Here is an 18733-nt window from a genome sequence, read left to right as displayed (position 1 = left end):
ATTGACCTTGGATAGGATGGCGCAACTGGAACTCTATATAATTAAAGTTTTGTCGATGATACCAGTTTTTTGACGCATTTATATCTATGTTGGAACGACAAGATTTATAAAAAAATTACCTTTAATCGAAAAGATAGTTCCACAAGTTGCTATTTTTTACAAGTCCCCCTTTAACGTCACACTGGGTGGTTCTCATGGGCGCCGCTCGCGGCTGCAGATCGGGGAGTATTGTAATTTTTTCCTCGCGATTACGCGGCACAATCGAAACGTTTTGAAGGAAGGAGGTGTGTTTTCTGTCCTTTGTGACAAGATAAAACAATGTCAAAAATAGGAGATGGAAATTCTTTCAGCGTTAAAATCGTTGCACAATCTAATGGATCCAGTAAAGCAGCTAGAGACCTTTGAAAAAAAAAGCTCTCTGGCCGCCGCCATTTTGCGAATCGAGCGACCCCTATTAGCCAGAAATTTCTGACACCCGCCTGAACTGTGGAAACCCGGTCAGCGTGACTCCCCGCCTGCATTCTGCCTTCGGAGTTCAGCGGCTTTTCTCGGAAATTTTTACTTTATTTGCCTGTTTATGATGCTTACGTTTTGTGTGCTATTTTCCACTGTGAGAACCAGGGAATACCAAGGCTCATAGCCTACTCAGCCTTCGCAGGAAATGAACGAAGAGAGCGAACGCAGCCCGCGATGCAGGTAGTTCGACGTTATTCGAGGATTATTTCCGTTGAGATAATCTCAATAAAGCCTTCCCGGCTATGTTCCGGGTCTTCGCAAAATATAGCTTATAGGGTGGGGTCCGGGCTCTGGGTTCGGGGTGTGGGGACAAAATACACGCGTTCGTTCATTTGTTTTGAAGCTGTGCAAAAAGAAGCAGCTCTCTTCTACATGTGCCCCAAAACACGCCCGATTCCGTCCGATCTTCGTGAAGTGAGTATCGTCGACACTGTATATTCAATATGCTGTGTTATTTGAGACCTTTCTCAAATCCTGTTCCGATAATGCGGCACCGTGGGGTACGTACAATATAGGTTGTTCGATTGATGAGAGTGGTTGAATTTCATGTTGTGGGCGGGGAATATCGATGCAGTTCGGATATCCTGTGTAGTCAAGCATTTTCGACGGTTAAGACCTTTGTAGAATGACACGGTTGAGTGTATGGTGCCGTAAAATATCAACATAAAATGAAACAAACATTCCAGTTGCAATTGTTCTGTCGCGCACGGACTCACCAAAACAGCTTTAATTTCTTTGTTGCTGTTCCCAAAAATAGTACAGAGCATTCTCAAAAACCCCGGGAAATTGTATTCGCCATAGAACACAAAATAACAAATAGAACGCGGCAATTTAGCCTCCACCAGCGTCCTGAAGTGCGCCTACGCAGGATGCCACCCCACTGACTAGAAAAACCCACAGCCCAGCGTAGTCGGGCAACACTGACGTACCTTCTCAAAACCGTGCTGTAAATCGCTTCGTTCGAGACTGTTGCTGGAAAGATAGTTAAGAAAAGTTACCTGGCAGAGGAGGAGGAAGCAGACGACGGAATGCTGAAGATAAAAGGTGATTTCCTCCTCTTTTGTCCTGAGCATTGATGCGATTTTCTCCTCTCTTATCTTGAGCGTTGATGCGGTAACGGTGTGGTTGTTTACTTGGGTGTGTTCTCTTCATTGAACGTTCAGATGAAGTTCATCGATCGTCTTGTGCATTCCTCCCTTTGTCCTTGTGCTTCTCCGCGCTGCTACCAGTTGTAATCATGAACCAACTCGCCTGCATCGCCGCATTGATACACAGTGTCCTTTAGTTGGTTGCGTACTTATCCTTTGCGTCATAGCTTCGTAGAAACGTAACTGTGTAAATTTTCTTGAACATTTTATTATAGCACGTTGCAACTCAAGAGAAGTAGGAGACGGAACCCTTCCCCCTTTCCACATTATCGGAGGAAACGCTGGAGTCCGCTCTCCTGCTCTCCAGCATTCGCTCTGCTAATGTGAATAGAGGGAAGGACTCCGTTTGCTGCTGTTCTTGGGTTGCAACGGACTATAAAGGTCCGTTCACACTCTTGCAACCGAGTTCGACCGAGAGAGACAAGACCGTTTTTTAAGCCTCTTGCGACGGCGGAGGACCGGATACGCTGCTGCGGAGTAGATTGTACGACGTCGCGGGAAGCTTAAGAACCGGTAAGGCCGGTTCACATATGCAGCGAAGCGCTAATGTAGCGCTTCTCACGTGTCGTCCGTTACTTATTGTCTGCCATGAATAACAGTATTGACGGTGCAATACAAAGCTGGTGAACGCTCCCGTCAGCACGCGCTTAGTGCGAGGTCAGCGCTACGCTTGTAGCGCTCCGCTATATGTGTGAACAGGCCTGTATTGTCTCTCTCGGTTGTACTCAGTTGCAAGTGTGTGAACGGTGCTTAACTCGATTGTTCATAAGCAAGCCCCCAAAACGTTGCACACATTCTTTAAGCACGCGTATTGAACCTAATATTTAGAAAAAAACATATATTTTTGTAAGACCGGTTACTATTCGTTATGAAGAAAGTTTTGTGGAATCTGAATATAGTCATAATTGGCGAACTTAATACAAAAAAGTGCAGCTAAAGTAGGCATACCAATTTAGGCCACAAAGCGGAAAAGGCAAGGCCTTCTTTACTAAAGGACGGCATTTGCTCGGTAGGGGCATCGTAGGGCGGCACTCGAATGGGCGCGCAATGTGCCGTCGGACGGCACTTGAACGCTCCGCAAGGGTGCCGTCGGACGGCACCCTGGACGTTGGTTTTAAGGGTGTTGAGTCTTGTGTGCGTTAATCTCTGGCTCGCATGACATCAGTAGCTTCGCGCTCGGAGTGTGCTTCTGTTGGTGTTGGGGTTACCGCGCGCGGCTAAGTTTGCTCCAGCACTAAAGGGATACCGAACCACGGCCGGACTGGAAGCGCGCGCTCACTTTCTCTTCTTACGGCCACCTCCCGCCGCAATTCGCGGGGGGCGCTGTCACCTCACCCCTTGGGGGGAGGTGACAGCGCCCCCCGCGAATAGCGAAAAATCAGCAGTCATGATTTTTAACGAGGATGAAGTTGAGAGGCTGAAGATACAGAACATTACAGTTGAGAGAGCTAGTAAATACAAGTATCTAGGAGTATGGATATGTGATGGTGCAGAATATCTCAGTGAGCATGAAAAGTATATAATAGGTAAGGGCAATAGAAATGCAGCTGTAATGAAAAATAGAGCGCTTTGGAATTACAACAGGTATGAGGTGGTGAGGGAGATTTGGAAAGGGGTCATGGTGCCTGGCTTGACCTTTGGAAACGCAGTGCTATGCATGAAATCCAAAGTGCATGCGGGACTAGAAATAAAACAGCGCGGAGTAGGTAGACTGGCTTTGGGGGCACATTGCAAAACGCCGAACCAGGGAGTACAAGGAGACATGGGATGGGCGTCATTTGAGAGCAGGGAAGCGGTGAGCAAGATAGAATTTGAGGATAGGTTGAGGCAAATGGATGGGGAGCAGTGGGCACGAAAGGTTTTCAGCTATTTATACACGAGGAGTGAAGACACAAAGTGGAGACAGCGCACTAGGAAATTAAGAGGAAAGTTTTTGAGCTAGAGCGAAGATACGGAAGAGCAAGTCTCAGTTAAGAAGAAAGTTAAGGCCACGGAAAGAGATCGGTGGCCAGAGGGAATGCAGACAAAGACGGCTCCGGAAAGCTATAGATTAAACAAAACAGTTCAAGCATTTATGACAATTCTAGAGGAAGCTCATTGCTGTTTGAGGCGAGGACGGGTGTTCTGCGAACCAGAACATACAGAGTGAAGTACCAGGAAATGGATACACTGTGCACTGCTTGTGGAGAGGAGGACGAGACGGCTGAGCATTTGATACTCTACTGTAAAGGGCTTCACCCTATGCCTACCGAAGACAACATAGATTTAATAAAGTCATTGGGTTTTCGAGACAGCGAAGGGAGAGTGGATTTGAAGACTGTAGAGATTACCAAGCAAAGATTAAGTGAATGGTGGCAGAAATCGAGAGAAAACTAGGTATTTTCTTATTCACTGATGGCAAGGGGATTTCATAGCCTCACTTTCTTTGCACTGCGGAGTGAATATAGATTTCACATTTAAATATTCTAAGCTTAAATGGCAAAACAAAATGGCTAGGTGGCGTAAGCTACCGCCCGATCCAAAGGGCTCAGCCGTATTCATCCATCCATCCATCCATTGGCTACCTTTTGCCGTCTGCACAGAGCGCGTCTGACAGTGTATCTCAGCGCTGCTGCAACTTGCGACCCAGATTTTTATAGCCTTTGACACCTGATCCTTACGTTTAGACCCTCAGCCGCTATCTAATGCGCTTCTGATGAGCTCAGAACGGTGAATATTTGACGCACATCTTCGAGAGATTCGGGAGTAAAAACTAGTAAGGAGAGACAGGGAATGCAATTGCGAAAAGACTATACTCGTTTTACCTCCAGGACTTCTGTTGCAACTCATGAACAGGAGGAGACGGACCCCTTTTACGTGGAGGATCATTAAATAAAAAATAATTCGTACACTCTCGTGAAATGTAAGCGGGCCCGATCTATCTATTGTCACGGTCTGCATCATCATTTCATAGGCCGCACGTGAAGTCGGTCAGCTGCTCTAGACGAGGGTGTAGTAGTCTGCACAATTTTCGCAAAGTGCATATTACAGCCTAAAGTGCTTCCAAGAGGGCTTGTGCACATATCTAGCTGATTTTTCGTTTCTGTCTGTGACCGTCTTTGAATGGTTAAAAGAAGTATCCTGATGAACTTGTTGCAAATTAAACCAGCCAAGCGCTTTGAGTGACTGTTGTCAATGCCCTCTGCGCAACTTAGGATTGGCGCGTCTTCAAGATAGGGTGCAATGAGTTGCACCCTATCTTGATGCAGAACTTCGTGCACATTTGTACGTGGAAGGTGCTCAACAGCCTTTAAAAAGAAGCAACAGTGTTGTCCAGAAGTGCGAGGAACCTAGGATTTGGGTAATGAAGTCCGCTTTTATCCTGGCCTTGCAATAAGACGATCAACTCGTAGTCAACAGCATAACACAGGCGTCGCACCCAGACTTACTAATGAGTTTCACCAGATAGCCACCGACGTACACCAGACCAAAGTTGCCAAAACAACAACCTACGAAGCTTGAACACCAGCGCAAAGCAGCTCGAAGGGACTCGCCGAGTGGGGTGAAGTGGGGTGAGGTGGTTGCGCCCCTGACGGCAAGCAAGTGAACTACATACGGAGAAAAAATGTCATTGACTCCCAGGCGATTGCAAAGGCCGTAAGACGAGAAAGAGAGCGCGCGGTTCCAGTCCGGCCGTGACTGAACCAAGGAATTTAGTGTCCATAATAAGTGGCGCATGTTCTTTCCACGAGCCAGCAGCCGCCAATGTGCGCAAACACACGCAAAAAAAAAAAAAAAAAAAAAAAAAATGACGTCAAAGACCTCCATTTGCGGTTAAGATGACAGTGAGATGTATGCGCTTCGGGTGAAAGGAGAATAAAGACAAGTTTTTCATCTACACAGTGGTGTCTGGTGCAAAAGGTAAGCGATTAATTGGTCTATCGAGCACGTAGCTTTCACTTGTAGAGATGAAAAGCCAGTCTTTATTCTCCTCTGGCCCCAAGCCCAAGCATTTCACTGTCCTCTTAACCGCGAATGGAGGTCTTTGACGTCATTTTCGTTGCGTGTGCTCGCGCACACCGGCGGCTGCTGGCTCGTGGAAAGAACGTGCGCCACTTATTATGGACACTAAATTCATTGGTTCAGTATCCCTTTAAATTTAGTTTCATTTGTTCGTTATTCTCTGGTGTCCTTGCCTCTTTGCTCTCTTTTTTTTCTTTTTTTTTTTACCTAGCTTGGTCTGATTGCTAGTCACCGGTAAACATAAGTCTTCTGCTATTTTTAAGTACCCCTTTCGCTTAACCTCAAAGTAGGTCAATACTGTTTTTTTTTATTTATTTATTTGATTCCTACTGTGCGACAGGCATGTGGAGGAACTTTCGATCTTTTAAAATAAGGAGAAAAAGGGAACGACATACGGTCAGGCCTTGTCGATACCTCTGTGTGTCGCCCCTTCTTCATTCCTCGTTTTCGAATAACAAAAATAAAAGTTCCTTGTAGTTTACGGAAATACACAGGGTGAAACAAGGAGACGCCAGGCTCTTTAAATCGACCGGAAAATTCGGTTTCTTAACCTATCGCGCTACGACTTTATGCAGCGTTGTCCACAGATGGTGCATTTTTTTTTTTTTTTTGTAAAATTTGCGGAGAACGAACTTACCTGAGGAAAAAGCAAAGAAAGAAAAGGCTTAGCTCCTATGGAAACGCAGCGACGCCACCGGTCTGCAAACAACACGGCGCCGTTTCGCACGGGAGACAAGAGATGGCGCAACAAACGCCGCCAACGAACGAGCATACGGTGCCGAGAGCAGGCCTTTTTAGCAGAGGATCTTTTCGACTCAAAAGAGGCGCGCGTTCCGCAAGCGGCGACAGTCGCAGGAACAAAAAAGACAGGCGCGGTAACAACAAGGAACTGCAGTTCCTTGTCTGCTAAAGAAGCCAGCTCTCGGCGTCGTATGCTCGTTCGTTGGCGGCAGCTGGCGTCGCGACCGCTTGCGCCATCTCTTGTCTCTCGTGCGAATCGGTGCCGTATTGTTTGAAGACCGGTGGCGTCGCTGCGTTTCCATAGGAGCTAAGCCTTTTTATTTCTTTACTTTTTCCTCAGGTAAATTCGCTCTTTGCAAATTTCACAAAAAAAATGCACCATCTGTGGGCAACGCTGCACAAAGTCGTAACGCGATAGGTTAAGAAACCGAATTTTCCGGTCGATTTAAGGAGCCTGGCGTCCCCCTGTAGTTCGCGGATTACACTAAGGAAGAAAAAAAAAGGGGGGGGGGGGGAAGAGGTAGCAACGGCACGTTTTCCTGTGGTGTTGGGTCAGGATGTATAAAAGGAGGGAGAACTGAATAAAGTGGTTAACTGTGTTTGAGACGTCGTCATGTTTCTTCCACCCAGTCTCAGGTGGTAAAAAATGGTAAACGTTTTCCTCCTTGTGGCCGTTTTTTGGTTCTGGAGAACTACTCTTAAAAACTTTCAGCCTTACCACTCTGGAGGAAAGGCTTCGAGCCTTTCCATCAGACGCCATAAACACCTTTTACTTCTATACTCTAACTTAGCTTAACCTGCACAGATCTGAGGAGAATAGGCTTGGCGAGTGCCCTTACTGCATATGCATTTGAACAGCTGAAGCACTTTCTGAATCAAGAACATTGTGTATCTTACCTTCAAAAACACGTCATTTTGGGGTTGCAAAAGGAATTGTAAGGCATATTTTTGTTTGTATTGTCCTATTACGCATCGACTCCGTCAACGTAATGCGGAGTCGACCCACTCTGTTGAAAAATTTAATGCCTGCCAGGTAATGGACCTTTTCCGAGAAGCGTTCTGCGCACGCGCGAGCACCCAATGCCAAGCGGAGGAAGTCGGGCCGAAAAGTCGAGGAAATTCGGAATGAGGCAGTAGATCGACGAGTAGAACACTTAATTGCAGCATATAGATAATTGTGTTACATAAAAAAAGAAAGTGGACGGAAAGAAAAACACGACGTTTGGGTGGACGCTACGGATTTCCCTCTTTAAAGTCGCGTTGGGCACGCGACGCAGCTCAGAGTGCGAAGCAACTGGTAGCGTAGCTACCATTATCGATTGGTAGCGCAGGTAGGTCAGTTCCTCAAATTTTAGTTCGTGCAGCCACCGCCTGGTGCCGTCGGTATTTGGAAAAGGTCCATTGTTTTGAATTTAGTCAATATATCAGTATTCAGTTAGGTATCCCAACACATTAGTCGTTGAGATGCAGTCTCTCCGTACGTCTGTCATGTTTAACATTTATAAAACTGCTCGTCAAATAACGGCACTGTCGAGGACATGTATTCGGCTCGAACAATCGCTGTGCACAAGCTGATCGTGTGGTTACAGGCAGCAAACATCCCGGTTGGAACGTCCTACCTCGCAATGTAGCTGAAGACTAGGTCAGGGCCCCACTCACAAACGTCTATACTTTGCATCTCGTTAAGCTGGACCACTTTTGACACTACAAGCCATTACAGCAAAAACAGTGTGACACATGATTATAAGCTCGACGTACCATGGCATCCAACTAGAAGGTCACATGGCTTGCAGCTTCTGCCGTGGTTAACTTTAAACTGAGATAGTTTGGAATAATGTTCTCGGTTTTTAGTGTTGCCCGGCACGGTTAACAATTTGGTAATTTAGTGCTGCATTGAAAAGTCTGCATTCATGACTGGATCAACTTATGAATGCATACTAGCTATTAAACTCTTCGTTCTGCAGAGAAATAAAATGCATTTTGCTTCCAATTGCACCCGCTTCTGTAACTTCATGGTATGAAGCACCTTATGGCTCCAAGCTCTGACCGATCTTGTTCTGTGGTCTGCCCAGGCCCATTGCAGGGAGTCGCTCCGAGAGCCTCACCAGAGTTTCCTGCCCGTGGTCGTTCTAAAGTGTTTTGTTGTAGGTATGCACCCTTTCTGTCTTTCCCTTCATTGCACTCGGGCGTTTTATTTTCATTGTCGCAGATTTGCCTCAAAATTGGTTCAGCACACAAATGGAAGCTGTACGTACAACTGTATCCCACATATTTTGTTCAAGATAACTTTTCTTTGCGAAAGTTAGATTTTGTTATGAAGGTTAGTCTTTTTGTTTTTATTTACAAATTGATTTGAGTTTCCACGGGCAACACTAAAACTAAAAGTTCACTGCTTTAACTTGTTCTCGACTGATTGCAAGAAATTTGGTTAATGTCGTGAAAGTTCTTTCCAGTGCTTGCCTTGCAGCACGAAAAACAATTATATATAGGACATACTCTATTTTTAGAGTGCTTGCTCATTCTGCAGGTCTGCCTGCCATAGATGTCGTGCTACTGGAGAGCAGGCAAATTCGATTGTTGGTTTGCCATTGCTTTTTTTTTTTAGCCGTTGTCTTAATAGTTCTTGTAAATTTAGAGATTTTTCTAAAAAGCAAGCCGGGACGAATATTTAGTTTGATTAGGTAGCTGAAAATAATGATTAAGCACCCTTTAGTCAGTAAACTAGATACTGTGTGCGCTGTTAGTGCCATGTCGAGATCCGCGTTTTTTGGCATTTTTCTCGGAGCAGTACCCATTTTTATCGGTTAGCCTCTTGGTGCGCCAACTAAACTTTTTCTATCCAGACACCTGCCCTCTGCTGGTACACTCTACCCTCATGCTCGGTGAGTGCATGAACTGGAGTTATATCCCCAGTCGACACTCGTTCAGCCTAAGGGTAGGAAAATCTTTCCATTGCAGCAGAGCCATATATAGGGAGGCTTTGGCCAGTCTATGATTTCGCTACCGTAACGCCCCCCTCCCGAGTAAGCCAGTCAGCCCACGGCACAGAGCGAGAGGCGTGAGCGGATGCGCGTGAACTCTCGGCTGCTCCCAGCTGCGCGGGGATGGCCGCCATTTTCATTCATTCACCGGCATGGGATCGATATCCAAATTGTGGTTCTTTCCTTTTATTTAGCAGGCTCTGGCAATAAACTGATAAAGTGTTATTCTTCGCTGGCTTAAAAAGCTAAAGAATAAAGTTTCTCCATGTTGAAACGCAAACTTTTATTCAGGCGAAAAAAACATTTGTAGCAGACAACGCATAGCCTCGACAGTGCTCCACGCTGACAGCGTTGCGTCAAAATGGCGGTTGTCTCCTCTTTGCTGCCTTCTTTCTCTCTCGCTCCTTTGGCGCTCTCACATATTCTTCATATTGAATCTGCTAACTGTATTTATGACCATATCCATAATTGTATCCGCATTGTACTTAATAGTTTCAATTTTGCCATTTGAGTTTTCGGCTGTACTTTTCTTCACATCTGTGCTTGTTGAGCCGTACTCAAGCCCATACATCTTGTCTTTCGCCATTACATCAATATAAAGAAGTGTTGATGCCGAGTGAGAATTCAAGTTACCGAATCTGTCATGTGAGTTAAGAAACAAGAAAGAGCTCTATAGACGAAATTTTGTTAAAGAGGGCTGTATGGGTATCAGAATAGCACCCCTCCCCCCCCCCCCCCTCCCCCATGCCATGCTAAAAAATACAAACTCTTCTAGGTATGCAAGGATGACAGTGCTGCGTCATTTCTGATATGTCACAAAAAAATCAGCGACATACAGTGTTCCTTATGGATATTTAAACTGTCAAAGTCAAAGCCTAAAAGTTTTATTCAACAATTTTCCTCACTAAAATATATATTTAGAGATCTGAGCAACTGACTTATGCAAGACTATGTGGCAAACATTCATTTTCATGTGCATTATGGTTTACAAGGTCTAGTGTGCACTGATTTATTGCATTCATGCTGAAACTGGGAGGGATTCTCTCGGTATGAATAAAGAGATAAACATTTCTTGAAATCAAAATATTTGAAAACGGACAAAAGGAGAGATATTAAAGCGGTATCTTAGATTCTTTTTTCTTTGTCTTATCTCTAATTATCACTTTATTTCATCTGAGGCATTTAGGGGCGCAGCTCTTAGATGCCCGTTTCGTGGCGTCCCCATCAGCATAACTGCCCCGCTAAACTTGGCAGGAAATTGAATTAATGTAGAGGTCATTTGACATCAATTTTTCAGCAAAATCTAGGGAAATTTCCTGCTAAATGGGAGGGAGCAGAAGAGGAGGAGGGGAGGGGGGGAGGGGGAGGAGAAGCATACCCTCCCATCCTCCTCCTCAACATCTGCGCTCTCATTTCGCATTACAGATAATTGTAAACGTCTTTTATTTTTCACCTCATATTTATTCAATTTTTACATCGCAGGTGCGCTCGCAGCACAAATCTGGGTTGTGCTCATCCTCTACGCACAAGTCAGGAACTCCTGAGTGGCAAGAGGGGAGTTTGGCCTGACAGCTCAAGGGACACCTTTGTTCAGTATTGAATTTATAATTATCATCTTTTGAGCAAAGTTCAGCTTTGCTGCATGCAATTCTTCTAGAAATAAATACTTGCTACTCAATCTACCACGTCACTACATTTCGCCACTGCTATTAATGTTCCTCGAGGACCTCGGACAAGAGCTTATTTGTGTGCAAACATCATGCTAGTTTCAAACCAATCGCTGATGCAGAGACTCGCTGACATCCAGCATTCCCATGGAACGCCGGATGTCTGCGAGTCTCTCCCGAAGGATGTAAGCAGGGAAGGAACCATACAGTCGTATCGTATTAAGGGACATGCTATAGGTTGTTCTTTGTATGCTTTGCAGATTTGTTGAAAAAGCGCCGTAAAAGATACACTTACGTGGTTTGTGCACGTGAGTTATATGGCCAGGAGGGCATGGTATAAAGGGCTAATTGTAATGATGAATCGGCTTATTAAAAGGAAGTGCAAGACTTCTTTCAGAAAACTAGATGGAGGTTGATTCTAGTGTAGTTTTATCCCGTGAATCTGAATATCACGTTCATTTCTGCAAACATATAACTAGACGTGAGAAAACACAAAAAACATCCGACCAGTAGTGACGTCGTAAGGGGATTTTTCAGCTGCCGAGCATGTGTCGCTTGAGGGCCGCGCGTCTTATCGCAAGCTTTCTAGGTGTATTCTTCCGCACTGGCACCGGTTGTGACGTCTTTTTTTCCCTTTTTAAAAATAGTGTGTGCGTGCATAGCTTTGAATGGCACTGAAGATGCGTAAGCAGAGATTTCGAATGCTCCTTTTGTGACGTCTCTTGCCGGGAAAGAGTGCCTCCAGCTATACTTCAAAAATGATTCTATGCAGCCTCTCCAAATTACCAAATAATTTTGATATTTGAGATTCTGAAGGTCAAATGAAGAAGATTTAAATCTGTTTCCTGAAATATAAAACCTCTCTAGTTTCCCTTTAAGTATAATATGTTCCTTAAATTTTTAATTAGTGAAAATAGACCCATAATTCCGATTAGAAAGTTGCTAAGCATCGTAGAAAAACACTAAATCAACCCTTTTCGGGAGTATATGATGGGAACAGCATTTTACGGCGTTCTAAAAAAAGGCTTAATTTAATTGGACACGTTTCCAGACTTCGGTTTCTTATCAGAGCGCATCTCTGCACCTCCGATACTAATGACCAGTGGCTGCAGTGCGAAGCCACCTCCTCGCCTTTCTCGTAGGATGGAGGTAAGCAGGGGGCACGTGTGTTGCGCGACTAAACCCCTGGGGAACAGGACCGTGGGCGAAGAGATCGATGCTCTCCGATAAGAAACCGAAACCTAGAAACGGTTCCAAATAAAGCGTTCTTACAGAACGCGTAAAATGCTACCCCTGCGTTATATCCTTCTAAAAAGAGTTGATTTAGTGGTTTTTGATAACTCAGCAAGTTTCTAATTGAAACCATGTGTTCATTATCAGTAATTAAAAAGTTCATTAACAAATTGTATTTAATTATCCGACTGATCGTTATGATTAGGCCCCATACTACGTACCCCTGGCCGTATAACTAACCTGCACAAACCACAGAAGTGTAGCTTTCACAACCTTTTTCAACAAATATGTAAAGCTTAAAAAAATCGCCCTGTATTCCAGTAAAAAGGCGATACCAGCATGGTGGAGCCACATGGCTCCACCATGCTGGTATTGCATTTTTGCTGGTATAGGATACCCCATATTAGTTATGCTTGTATGGTTCCGTCCGCCTGCATGGTTCCGTGCGCCTACGGTTCCACCATATTCCACCCCGCTGGTATAGGATGTCCCATAATACGACTCGCTTGTATAATTCCGCCCCCTGTATCGTTCCGCATTAATCCACTAAACTGGGGCCGCCTTTTCGCTGGTATAGGACGTCCCGTATTACGGCTACGCTTGTATGAGGCTTTTCCGTCATCTTTCCGTCGTCAAGATTTTCCAACAGGGAACGCTCGAGTCTTAGATTCGCAGGCGAGCTTTTCTCCGCGTCGGACAGTTTGGGGGTGAGCTTTTCTCCGCCGTCCATAGAAAGGGGGAACTCTAATGAAGCAACACTTCACTGCTGCCACTCCTCCAGACATGTTAGGGGAGAGTCGATCTATTCTAAAAACTTGGTGCCGACGTAAAATCTGTGTATGAGCTTATTTAAGTGTGTTTCTTGCAGGCTGAGTGCAATGGGTCTCGGCTCGTCCATAAAATAACTTACATAACTAATATTTCTGATTAGGCCACGGCAGTTCCACTGCATAAAATGGAAATCGGTCATTGTTTCAAAACAGAGCTAAAATGTGAATAAAAAGAGAAAAAAAAAGGGGGAGGGTCTTAGGAGGCTATGTAAGGAAAAACAAACAAAACGCAACTTAAGATAGAGCAGCACCACTGCACAGCTTTTGTAGGTTTTAAAAAAATGTATCTTTGGAGCCGACGTCGTGCTGCAAAGCCCCTATAACGAAGACAAGCTAGCTCAATTTGAGTTAATGTTTTTTTTTTTTTTTTTTTAGATCATATGTTGCCTAATGTTTTGCCATCAAAAGTTAATTCAAGTCACTGTAAAGATTAAGCAGATTAAAAAAGTTGTGATTAAAACATTGACGTACCATTTTGCCATATTTAGAGAAATGAGCTGCGTTTCTTCATTAAAGGGGCACTGACACATCAAAATCATATTTTTTTTTATTATCCGAAACGATCGAAAACGATGCCGGGACATTACCCTCAGAATTTGAAATTTGGGAATTCAGTATTCGTGAAGTAAAAAAACAATTTCCAAATGCCGAATTCGAAGTTCCCGCGCGATCGGCGCCGGTGCCTTGACGTCAAAAATTGGTGAGACCTGAGAGTCCACTTTTTTTTCTCCACTCCCTGCTGTTGCCATGGCGACCCAAAGCGAGGAGGAAAGGAGCGAGCGCCGGCTCGTTGCGGCGGACCGGTTTTGAGCGGTGTCGCCTGTTTTCCGTTGGAGGATACAAATCCAGGAGACGGCACCACAACGAACTCCCGATTTTTGGTATTTCAAAAAGAAGGGCCGTAGTGCGTTCGCAATTGCGTTAAAAAAACATGTTTTAGGATTGCCGTAATTAAATGTTATAGAGATGTCGCCTACAAAGCTTCTAAATTTCCTGATTCTTGACGTCACCGATCAAAAGAAGCGAGGAGGCGAGAGGCGGGAAAATCAAACGCCAAAAATAAAAAGGCGCGCGCGGGCCCGGGAAAATTTTTTTTCGCGGTGCGGTTTTTTTTGCGTGTCTATGACTGCAACTTACATCGTTTTAGACAATAAAAATAAATACGACCTTTGGGGTGTCAGTGCCCCTTTAAAGGGCAACTCCGGCCAAAACTCAAAATGAATTAAATTACTGGTATCGCTTTAGTGACACAAAATACGACCCCAGCCAAAATTTCACGTCCGTGGGACGCCGCATTCTCAACTAATGCCGATAATAAAAACGCGATCCGCCGCGAGCCGCTGCTCCTTAGTGGGCGGCCAGCGGGTTGCCGATCGCTAAAGCAACATTGGGCCGTGATGTCAACATCGTTCTCTTTTTTGCCTCCGTTCCGGACGGGCGCACGGCGCAGCCGTCGCGCGCGCTTCTTTGTGCCGCTGTAACCGCTACTTCGGCTTGTAATTGCGTGTTTAGCCGTTGCTTTTACCTGTAGCCCGTGTAGCTTCGGTATAGCCTTTTGTTTATTTGCTTGTGAGGACTCCTAGACTCGTTTTAGCGAGCAACTTGGTGCACCCAAGACTGCCCAGCTGTTCCTCGAAAGATGCCGAGTACAACTTGTAGCGCTCTGGGCTGCTCAAACAAGCCGCTGCGCAACCCGAAGGTGCTTTTTCACAAGTTTCCAACGGATCGGAAATTGGAGAAGGTGTGGGCGAACGCTGTTCGACGAGTGGACTTTGGAAAGCCTTGGTCGTCGACCCCCAGATCGAAGCTCTGCTCCGATCATTTTTCGTCGGAGAGTTACGAACGAAACCTACAGGTGTTGGTTGCTTGTGGCTTGTCAGTGAAGGGGTCGAGGCTTAAAAAGGATGCCGTGCCGTTGCTCTTTGCCCATCGTACATGTACAGAAAAGGTAAACATGATAAAAGTATCCTGATCAATAAATAAAACAGTCATTGTCAAGTGCAGTGTTGAAGATTGAGCATTCACGCTCCATTGAATGTCTCTTGAATGGGGAATGTTGGGCATGTAGAGTACAACCACTAACTAGCTCCAAACACTGAAGTTTGTAATGAAAACGAAAACAATGTTCTGCTTTGCGTCACTGCTTGTTTACTACGCAATCTCGTGCGTAGTATTCAGGTCCGTAACGACTACTAGCGAACAGCCAGCGCGTGAAGCTCATGCGATATAAACATTCGCCACCCAATCGTTCGAACCCGTTGCGCAGCAGTATTAATTAACATTGCGCTTGTGAATACCACAAGGGACTTTAAAGAAATCGCGAAAGTTCGGATTTGTAAGTTACAACTCTCTAATTTTCCCGAGTTCGGCTGGAGGTAAATATAATAATAATAATAAAAAAAAACTTGCCTTAGTTAAAGGTTACGAAGGAAAACTTAAAATCCTATGTATTCTAATAAAAAAAAAAATTGTTGTGGGGGGGGGGGGGGGGTGGGAATACGGAAGGGAAAGAAAGTGTTCTCACCTTGCTAACGTTCTCTGTTTTCCTTTATCACCCACAAAAGCTTTTGGTAGTTTTCAGAAGAAAATGACTGCCCAAAGAACTTTTTTTTTTTACTGCGGCAAGTTTTTTTTTTTTTATTTGTACAAAGATTCACTACCTGGACGAACTTATGTGGTGAATTAGTGTCGTAGCTTACAAATTCGGCTTTTACGCGCCTGAGGAAAAAAAGAACTAAAAAACAGACGTCCACAGCTTGACACACGTCTGTTCAGTTGTCGCGGAACGCGCCGGAGAGCCTCAAAGCTTCGTGTCTGGGTCTGACCCGCCGCGCGAAAGCGCCAGCACTGTACGTCACTGGCAGCGCGGCGTAGAGCAACGCCGCTCCATCCACGGAGCCCCGATGACAATTTAGGCCTAGCGACGAGTGCGGGAGACCGCACGCACGCCGACAGCTGCCGAGTACGGCACCGAACGAGTTCACTCGTTTTCCAGTCGCTAGCGTTTGGGTATACAAGCAACGAGTACGGGACGGCATAGCGCACGCGCGGCGGCGGCCGCCGAGTACGCCACCGAACGAGTTGACGGCTTTTCCAGTCGCTAGCTTTTGGGTATACGCACTAACTTTTGCTGCATATGCTGGATAACTGCCACGTATACAGAATTAAACAAAATCAGCTTGCCTTCTATCTTCAGACGGCTAACGCAACAGAGGTAGATGCCGCTTGAACTGCGTACTCGCTGAACGAGAACGATCTTGGCGTCACGTCCATATAGCGGCTGATTTCCAGTGTTGCCGGAACCTCGAGCGGCTAGTTTCGGTTTTGTCGGCCGCGCCCCAAACAAAACATTGAGAAGTCGATATCTTTAAAACTACGCACAATAACGAGAAAAAAATTACACCTTGCTATTCAGGGGCGCTAACTGCACTAAAAACAGCCATCATCCCAAAATCGAAAGCATGGACCGGAGTTTCCCTTTAATACCAGAACTGCAATAATGACTAAAAATAACGCCTCGCAAGTGAGCTCATTTTCGTCTTCTGCGCATAAGAAAGGAAGTAGCGGTGACGTCAGAACGCCGAACTCTGATTGGCTGATCGCGACCCCTTATCTCAGCGTCGTCTGCTCCTTTGCAACGTCGTCTGCTAGCAACGTCGTCAGCGTCTGTCTTACCTTTCCTGCGACTTACGGAGCGAACTCGACCTCGCCTTTAAGAGAGGGCAGACGAAATAACTCGAGCGGTACGTTGTTTTTGTCTAACAACTAGCAGACGCGCATCAAGGAGGGAAGTCAAAGGACTCCCTGGCGAGGTGTCCCGGGGCGCCGAGGTTTTTTTGCTTAGAACCGAGGCAAGTTCCCTCCCAAATACTTTTTCCCTCCATTCGTGTGCGGCGAGACCCCTCACTCTTTAACGGCGTCGGCGGGTTGGCGCAGTTAACGTCGTCTGCTTTACGTCTGCTAGTCAAAGCGGTCAAAGCGATGGCTGCTTTACCTTTGCTGCGACTGTCGGAGATTCACCGCTTTTTCATCGGCGAGAGTCACCGTTGCCTCGGGAAACAAGGAGATAACAAGAGGAAGAAATTGACAGTTTAATCTAAAACTGAGGTCAGCAATCAAAATATTATACGGGAAGGGTTCACAAGGGTCGCGCGGGCATATTCCACTCAGCACGCCAGCCGGTCGTGGGCAGACGGTCGCCGAGTCGCGGAGAGCCTGCTAGGCCTAACTGCCCAGCTCGTTTGGTCGCGTTCGGTGGGATCGTGGCCGTGGGAGCTTTTCCCGGGTGTTTGTGGATCCAGCGTTCTTGTTCGTCGTGGTCTGTTTCAAGTACTTTTTACTTTTTTCTTGCTGCCTGAAGTCGGGACGCGCCAGAACCGCCCGTAAAAAAAATAAACGTCCGTGGGTCGTCGTGACCGCGACGTTGTCGGCCATGCTGATTTGATCGTAACAAGTGCGTAAGACAGCTTCGGAGCTGTCGTAGGATTTTGTCGTAACCTGCGCAAAACTTACGAAAATTTCGTTTCGTGAATACGAATTTGTTCTTAAGTTTTGTCTTACGCACATTTTTGGCGTAAGATCGTTTTGTGAATCTGGCCTCTGCACTTCCGAAAGTCGCAGGAAAGGTAAGACAGACGCAGACGACGTTGCGAGCAGACGACGTTGCAAAGGAGCAGACGACGCTCAGATAGGGGGGCGCGATCAGCCAATCAGGGCTCGGCGTTCTGACGTCACCGCTACCCCCTGCGCGAGAAGCAGACGAACTTGCCCTCCGCGTAAAATGCATTTAGAGATGACCATTTCGATATTTTTTGCATCGTTTTACATGAGGTCGTTCGTCGGTAAATAATTTGTTAATCTGTCTATAACGTGTTTATTTGACGTACTTCGTAAATTATTTTGCACAGAACTCTTTTATCGTAATATATAAAGTTTTGTGTACATGTCATACGCCTTTAATAAAATAATGTTAAAAAACTTTCAGCCTTTCTACTCTGGTGAAGAAGGAAGAGCAGCGGAGCTGTAGCTTCTGTTCTCTGCGGTGGCTTTCCAGGCAAGCAATCTGCTCTTCTTCCGCAAGGAAATCTGAAGCGCTCAAAGCAGTGGAACTTTAGGCGATAGCGGCCTCGCGGCGGTTGCGGAACCATTCGCGCAGCTGCGCACATCGCCGCTCGTACCGTTCCCGCTCTTCTTCCTCCGAAGAAATGTTTCCGCCACTTATGAGCGACGGCTGGAACCACTTGTCTGGTTGACGAGGCTGGAAAGCTTGCCACGATCTATGGGCGACGGCGGCAAGCAGACAACCGGCAAACACAACACTCTGGACAGCTACCGCCATCAATGAGCGACAGCGGCAGGGTGCTGTGTTGACATTTGTTTGGTACCGGGCACGATCCTGGGTAAACTAGCCCTTAACAGCTCCGCTGTAAAAAGCTGGGAGAGCAAATAAAAGTTATAAAGCTGCCGCATGTGGCAGAATAATTTCACCATCACTTTGGGGGGATCTTAGAGCGCAGCTCTCAGGCGCCCGTTTCCGGCTTGAGCGGCGACGCCATCGCCGTCGGCGTTACCGCGCGTTGCATTATGGGACGTTTCCCATAATGATGTCACACGTG

The sequence above is a fragment of the Ixodes scapularis genome, unplaced genomic scaffold, assembly GCF_016920785.2.
Source record: "Ixodes scapularis isolate PalLabHiFi unplaced genomic scaffold, ASM1692078v2 PGA_scaffold41__6_contigs__length_2269736, whole genome shotgun sequence".
Classification (NCBI taxonomy): Eukaryota; Metazoa; Arthropoda; class Arachnida; order Ixodida; family Ixodidae; genus Ixodes; species Ixodes scapularis.
This window is presented reverse-complemented; position numbering follows the sequence as displayed.